Source organism: Brassica oleracea, chromosome C8, assembly GCF_000695525.1.
Source record: "Brassica oleracea var. oleracea cultivar TO1000 chromosome C8, BOL, whole genome shotgun sequence".
Lineage (NCBI taxonomy): Eukaryota > Viridiplantae > Streptophyta > Magnoliopsida > Brassicales > Brassicaceae > Brassica > Brassica oleracea.
Window position 1 is genome coordinate 32,213,864 of NC_027755.1, and position 8,352 is coordinate 32,222,215.

An 8,352-nucleotide genomic window follows, 5' to 3' on the forward strand; every position below is an offset into this window, starting at 1 on the left:
ACTCCTATCAGATCACACTGAATAAACTCATTCAAATGTCTACTGATAATTTAATTTCCCCATATATGGAATGGGCCACACGATTTCGATTTTATTCATATTTATTTTTAGATGTGTGTAAACGCATTAAATATTGTAAAATGCCGTGAAGGTTCTGATCTTTCCTTTTTCTTTTTTCTTTTTTCTTTTTTTTCCACCAAAATAGTACGAGATATCTTGTTTACAATAATTAAATTCAATTATTCTGAAAAATGGTTCTAGAAGATGTCCATGTGGATATGATGACTTATCTTCTTTCTTATCCAAACGACACTACGGTGACACATGGACGGACCATGCACCGTAGATATCACAACCTCTCATTGTTCGAACAAAAGATAAATATCACAAAACGAATCCAAAATAGATAAAGATTTTGTGTAGTTTACAGTAATACTGCAAAGAGTGACGATGTTGTTAGAGCCTTATTTTGTGTGCGTCGACAACTGTGTTACCGGCCTCGAGGTTTTGTTTGATGTTTGTTTCGTTTTTCTTTAACCAAATTAGACAAAAACCTCACGTGCTGTAAAAGTTGAACCAAAGACAAGGAACAAAGCTATAGATTTTTAGAAGCGTTGATTAAGCCCAAACTAAAAACAAACTCGAGAAACTAAACTCGAGCGATGCATGGATGATATGGTAATGGTTATACATCACATACTCGATCAATAGTAATGAGAAGGTCTGACATTTATTTATCTACAGGACTTGTAAGGTGTGACATTAAAAGGGCTGTTCCATTTCTACCAAATACCAATCCCTAACTCCTACTGTGTGCCAACCTTGTCTTTAATTTTCTCCCCTTTCCCCATTTGATATTCGTTTCCAATCAACTACCACTAATAGTGATACATACTATAAAGTTTGTAGGATTATTTTATTAATCAGAGTAATTTGCAAGATTAATAATAAAATAAAAAGATCGTTAATGTGATGTTTCATAGTGAAGTCATGTCTGATGTTTGATGTTTCTGTTTCTGTTTTATCATCCTATTCACTTTTTCTTCTTATTTTGTATGCGCTATTGGTTCATTCGGTAAAGTGTTTATTGTATCATTCTTATTCTTTAACAATTGTACTGTGGCAATTAAATCTCGGTATAGATTTGTAGCCAAGACAAAAATTGTAATGAAATTAAAAATATGAAAAACGAGTTTAGAGAGTTATGCTTTCTAGAAGACAGTCATCTGTAGTATTCGTTTGCTTCGCCTTTAAAGGTGGAAACAAACAAGTGGGTATTCTTACGCCTGAAGCCACACAAATATTCCATGCCTTTTGGCTTTTAATTTCCAATTTATATATCTTAGGAAAACAAATTTAGTGATTGAACAAAATAAAAGTCTTATAATAAATTTACAGAATATATATATTTTTGCGTATATATATTTTTTTATATGATACGGGTATCCAGACACCTTACGGAACCTGATTAACCGGGGCCGAAACATTCCGGAAGATTGCCGATTTGTTTTCATATTAATTGATGGTGGCCACACACGGAATTAATAATCTCCTACTAGAGAAAAATCGATCTCTAATCTGGACTAATAAGGAAACTCTTCCTTCAGTAGTGATTGATGATGTTACTGGCGTCCGAGGTAGAATGTCGTAGAGAGAGAGTAAAGATGGATTATTTTCTGTTAAGTTTGCGTATGTCTTATTGACTAGAGATGCAGTACCGAGACCGAATATGTAAGCTCTATACAGTCAGGTGTGGCGTCTAGTTGCCCCAGAACGAGTCCGAGTCTTCTTATGGTTGGTGACACACCAGGTTATCATGACGAACATGGAGCGGAAGCGTAGACACTTGAGTGATGATGGTGTGTGCCAGTTGTGTAAAAATGGAGACGAAACCATTCTCCATGCTCTTCGAGATTGTCCGGCAGCTGCTGGTTTATGGGCGAAAAATTGTGATCCCGAGTAGACAACATCGTTTCTTCAGTTTACCTCTTCTACAATGGCTCTACGAGAACCTCGTGAGGGACAAACCAGGTAATGGAGACCAGTGGCCAACACTCTTTGCCCTCACAGCGTGGTGGTACTAGAAATGGCGATGTGGTTATGTCTTTGGTGATATAGGGAAATGTCGGGACAAAGTGCAGTTTGTTAAAAAAAAAGGCCCGAGAAGTGATGGAAGCAAAATAAAAATATGCACGATCGTTCGTTTGTTGGGGGCCGGGTGGAGAAGCAAATTGCATGGCAGCGACCCGTGAATGGCTGGTTTAAATTGAATACTGATGGAGCTGCTAGAGGTAACCCTGGACTGGCTACTGCGGGAGGGGTGGTGCGTGATGAATTCGGATTGTGGAAAGGGGGCTTTGTGCTTAACATTGGCATTTGCTCGGCTCCTTTGGCAGAGTTGTAGGGCGTTTACTATGGTCTGTGCATAGCATGGGATCGTGGTATTCGGCGGCTAGAGGTGGAAGTTGATTCAGAGAGTGTGGTGGGCTTTCTTCAGACATGGATTCATGATTCTCATCCCATGTCCTTCCTAGTACGTTTGTGCTATGGCTTCATTTCAAGAGATTGGATAGTCAAAATTTCGCACGAGTATAGAGAGGCTAATTATCTAGCGGATGGATTAGCTAACTATGTGTTTTCTTTACCGTTTGGTTTACATTATTTTGAGTCTGCTCCGGAGCATGTTGCTTCTGTTTTGTTGGAAGATAGTAATGGAGCGTCCAGAACTCGGCAAGTTTGCATGTAGTTGTTGTTTTTGTTTTGAATAAAGAGTAGGAGACTCATGTCTCCTGCAACCTACCAAAAAAATGATCTTTTTAACAAAAAAAAGTTTAAAACATCAAAATAAATGATTATTGATGAAAAATGACGTTTTTTTTCTTTATTCAAATGAAACAAATCTAGTCTCTATTTATAGATTATAAAAAATAATAAATTTTGATATAATTTTTATTTTTTTAGAAAAAGTTTTATTATAAAATAAATGAATTCTAATTATTGGATGGATATAAAAGATCAGAAAACCTAGATAGCCACTAAAAATCCAACACTTGCATATTATCTAGAATTATTATTTGTTTTTATTAAATACAAATATATGTACGTGTGTGTCAGCAAGCGTCTAATATTTCCACCATTTACAATACGCCACGTGTCAAAGCAGACCCACCAGAAGAAAAAAAATTCAACAGTTGAATACTTTCAACTGTGTTTAATCCACATTGGTTTCTCTCCAAATTCAACAAGTCCACTGCACCATATCCATCAGTTGAATACATGTTTCAACAACCTCATTGTGCATAGTCTAATATATATGCCTCCCTCTCTCCAGAGGCCTTCTAGGAGATGGTGGATCCTATGTTTCGTGAATGGCATAATGATGCTCATTCTTTCCTAAATCTTCACTTTTGATTTACTGACCCTTCTAGTTAATTTGTTGTTGCTGTTTCCTTTTTTTTCTTTTTTTTTCTTGTTGAATAAGTTGTATCACAACATAATTTAAGTTTAAGGTTTACTGTGGATAGAACTTAGGTTTACCTCTTGGGGTGAACTTTTAAATTCAACCCACCCTTTAGAACCAATCAAAGTGATACATAGATTATTAATTAAAAAATATTAAATTAAAAAAAAATAGCTACAAAAAATAAAAACGTTAATTTTAACGACGCTAACGCTTCCAGTTAAACCGTAAACCCCAAATCTTAAATTCTAAATCCTACACCCTAAATTCTAAACCCAAATCCAAACCCCTAAACCTAAACCCTATACCCTAAACCCTAATCCTAGACCCTAAACCCAAATTATATACCCTAAACCCAAAAACTAGACTATAAACCTAAACTCTATACCCTAAACCCAAGTCCTAGACCCTAAACCCAAATCGTAAACCTTAAACCAGAATTATATACCCTAAACCCAAAACCTTAACCATAAGTCCAAACGGTAAATCCTAAACCCAAACCGTAAATCCTAAACCCAAAACCTATACCCTAAACCCAAATCATAGACCTAAAACCCAAACGGTAAACCTTAAACCCAAACTCCAAACTTAGATGCTATAGGGTTTGGGTTAAGGTTTACGGTTTGGGTTTAGGGTATATGGTTTAGGTTTATAGTCTATTTTTGGGTTTAAGGTATATAATTTGGGTTTAGGGTTTAGGATTAGGGTTTAGGATATAGGGTTTGGGTTTAGGGGTTAGGGTTTAGGGTTTCTCTGGAAGCATTAACGTCATTAAAATTAGCGTTTTTATTTTTTGTAGCTATTTTTTATTTAATTTAATGTTTTTAATTAATAATCTATGTGTTACTTTGATTGATCATAAAAGGGTATGGTGAATTTAAAGAATCACCCTAAGGGGTGAACCTAAGTTTTGTTCTTCGTGAAAACCATAATGATGCTCATTCTTTCCTAAAACTGCACTTTTGATTTACTGACCCTTTTAGTTAATTTGTTGTTGCTGTTTTTTTTTTCTTTTTTTTTTCTTGGTGAATAAGTTGTCTCACAATATTATAAAGGTTAAAATGGTATGAATTTAACATTTACACAAAAAAGTTATAATAATTAAATTTTTGTTACCAACGCTATATAAAGTAAGCAAAAGAGCATTATCTTGAACATGGAAAGCATATTTTATTTTACTCATGATATATGCCAATGAAATATACTAGGGAAAATCGCATAAAAACCCTTCATAGTATCATTTACTATAACTTTAAACCTTGAAACTTTTTCACTGACACTTTTAATCTTTAAACTGACATTTGTATCACAAAAAACCTCAAAATAAAAAAATAACCAATAGTACATGTAAAAGGATGATGTATCAGTTTTTTTTAATTATTTAACTATAAAAATAAATGAAAAATTAAATAAAATTCAGAATTTTTTATGAAAAAATAAAGATATAGAAACTAAAAAAAAAGTAAAAATTCAAAAATAAATAACATCAAATTAAAATACAGAAAACTAAAAAAAATCATAAATTAAAAAAAAAATGAAAATTGAAAAGTTCAAAATAGTTTTTTTTTTTTTGCCATTTTCAACGATGATTTAAGAAACTATTATTGGATATATGCCAAAAATCGTCATTGTTAATGCTTAAGTGAAAAACCACCATTGTCATAAGTGATATATTTGAAATTGTTATTGTAAACAATGATATGATATTTTTAAAACAAATCTAGTAATTTATGATAATTTTTTTTTTATTTTTTTTTTCAATTTATGAATTTTATTTAGTTTTTCTTTATTTTAATTCAATCCTATTTATTTTTTGAATTTTTATTTTTTATTTTTATTATTTCTCTAAATATTTATTTAATTGTAAAAATATTTATTTAATTTTCTGAACTTTTTTTTTAAAAAAAATTGAATGTTTAATTTTATTAGTTTTTATTAAATTTTCTGAGTTTTATTTAATTTTCAGAACTTTTATTTAATTTTTGTTTATTTTATTAATTAGATAATTATTTTTTGAACAAAAAACCTGACACATCATTTTTTACCTGTACAACCGGTTAACTTTTTACTTTGGAAGTTTTTTTTGATACAAATGTTATTTTGAAGGTTAAAAGTGTTAGTAAAAAAAATTACCGTCAAAGACACATTTTGAGTTTTCAATTACCCAATAAGACTCTTTTGGGTATGGAAGACACTTTCCCAAGTCATTTGGTCTAATTTTCCCTTGAACTAGACATCAATGTATTTAAGTAAATAATAAATTATAGAAACATTTTTTTTGCCTCGATAACTTAAAATCCTTAAATCTCCTTTCTCTTAACCTAATTCCAAACACAACTCTCAGATTCATCTATCATCTTTGACAATTACATTTGAACTAGAGCACCGTCGTCTTCTCCGTCACTTTCCGAGACAGTCTATTTTTCCGAGACCGTTGTGTTCATCAGAGGTCGGCGTGTTCTTCCTACACCGTCGTCTTCTTGCTGGAAACATTATCTTCCCAACACCAAAACTCAATCTTTCTGGCTTGTCTATCTAACATCCAAGACTAAATACGAATCTCTCTGTCTCCTTCATCTGATATCTAATACCAAACACTAATTGCTCTGTCACTTCGTACCATTTTAGCTTTGTTTTGTTTCTAAGGATATACTCTCAACTCTCATCTTCTTGTTCGTCTCCTTGTTCTTAAATTTGCAAAAAACGGAGAAGAACACTCTACGCCCTGTCACATGTTCACCGTAACCACAAGCACTGCATCCATACATATCTATCCATAAGTACATGTTCGATGTCTACAACTTAGCTTTTGTCGGTTTGTTGTTTGGCTTATATTCATATCTTCCATGTGTCTAACGAACAAATCATTTTTAGTGTATCTGGTTTTCCGACATAATAGTTTTGTAACTTGGTTTTTGAAATCGTACTTCATGATATCTTTGTTAATTCTTAATGTTGGATTTTTGTGGATTAAATACATGACACTCGTTGGACGTAGCTGCTGTGGCGGCACATCCTTCTGGGATATATAATTGCAGCGTCTTCTTCGCTTGTTAGCTTCATCCGTGTCTTCGATGTTGATAACTCTCCTGACCACGATTTGACTAACCACTGTTCACCTGTTCACAACTCTCCTATCCTAACCAAGTCTCCACTGACCACGACTTGCCTAACCACGACTTGCCTAACCACAAGTCACTTGACCATAAGTCACCTGCCAAGTCTGTTCACAACTCTCCTGACCAAGTCTCCGCTGACCACGACCACTGAGTAGTTATCTTATCCCTAGTTTTTTTCTTTTCAGGAGGCACCTTTTGTTGTACTACTAATATGTCCTTTCGGCTACGTCTTCTCATGTATTCTAATGCCACCAACTTAGACTGAGTTGTTCTTTTGGTAGTTAACTAATATATTGCTCTCTGTTTGTTTACTTTGCTCTACTTTTTGATATCCATCAGGGTTTACCTTTGCCCTCTCAATTCGTAAATTCAATCTACGCTGAAAACTTAATATCACTCACAGTAACTAAACAAAAAAAAAAAAACAGCAAGAAAACCGTTAGGGTCTTCTGTGGACAAGCCTTCAGGAGATCATATCCACACATACATTTCCACGAACACAACTACGGTAGAACACATCGTTTTATTTTTAACCTCGAGAAGAGCATCCCCACCTATTAATAAAGAAATATATTTTTCTTCATCTTCTTCGAATATTTTGAATATATTGATTTTTTTTTTAATTTAATATATATAAAATATAATTTATAAATAAAAAAATATCTAAAAAATCCGAACTATCCGAATAACCCGGATATTTTTTGCTTTTTTCTGGGTCTAGCTCGGGTTTTTGGGGTTTTTCAGGTTTTTGGGCTTTAAATCCGAACCAAACCCGAATTATTTGTAATACGGTTCCATTTCGGGTTTTATAAAAAAAATAGAAAACCGACCCGAACCCGAAATAATCCGACCCGAACCGATCCGAAAAATGTTCGGTTCCTAAACATCCTAACCCGAATAACCCGAAAACCGAATAAACTGAACCGATCCGAACCGAAAACCCGAATGCCCAGCACTACCATCAATGATCAACTTGTCTGGAGTTGCAGACAAATAAAAAGAGCCTTTCTAGTTTCTACCACAAACAAAGAAAGCGATTATATTTATATGGATGAGAAAAGAGGATATAAAACGTTGGCAAATAGACTTGTTTATTTATTGAAACATAATCAACTCAATAATAAACAGTTACTTATTTGTTCATTTATATGTTTTAGAAGTTATTGTTTGTTTCATTCTGAAAGTTTTTTTCCAGATTTATCTGCATAACAATAATATCATTTCTACATCCACATGTCTGATTATCCTTTAATTATCTTGCTGACTTATTATCTAGCTCAACTTTTTTCCCAAAGCCCCTAAAATAGTGTGCTCCAACATCAAACAAAGATTGATAATATATTTTACAAACACGCTCGCCACACTTAAGAATTTCGGATGTAAATAATTATCTTTTATATGTATTCATCTCGGTTGAATATAATACTGAAGCAACAGGTTTCCTACTTCTATAAGAAAGATGAACTATACAGTATTTGGATTAGTGTGACTACAATCCTTAACCTGAATTTTCGAAAGACTATTACAATTTTAGCCATTTAGAGTTACAAATTCGGAGATTGGATTGGTTACTTGTCTAGTTATCTTCCACTTCGTTTGGTCTAATAAAGTAAAATAATCTAAGTAACTGAAGAAACAACAAAGTCGTTGTAGTATAGTGGTAAGTATTCCCGTCTGTCGCGCGGGTGACCCGGGTTCGATAACCGGCAACGGCGTCCTTTTAGAGTTTTTTTTATAATTTTCTAATTTCTACGTATACAAAAAAATAAGTAA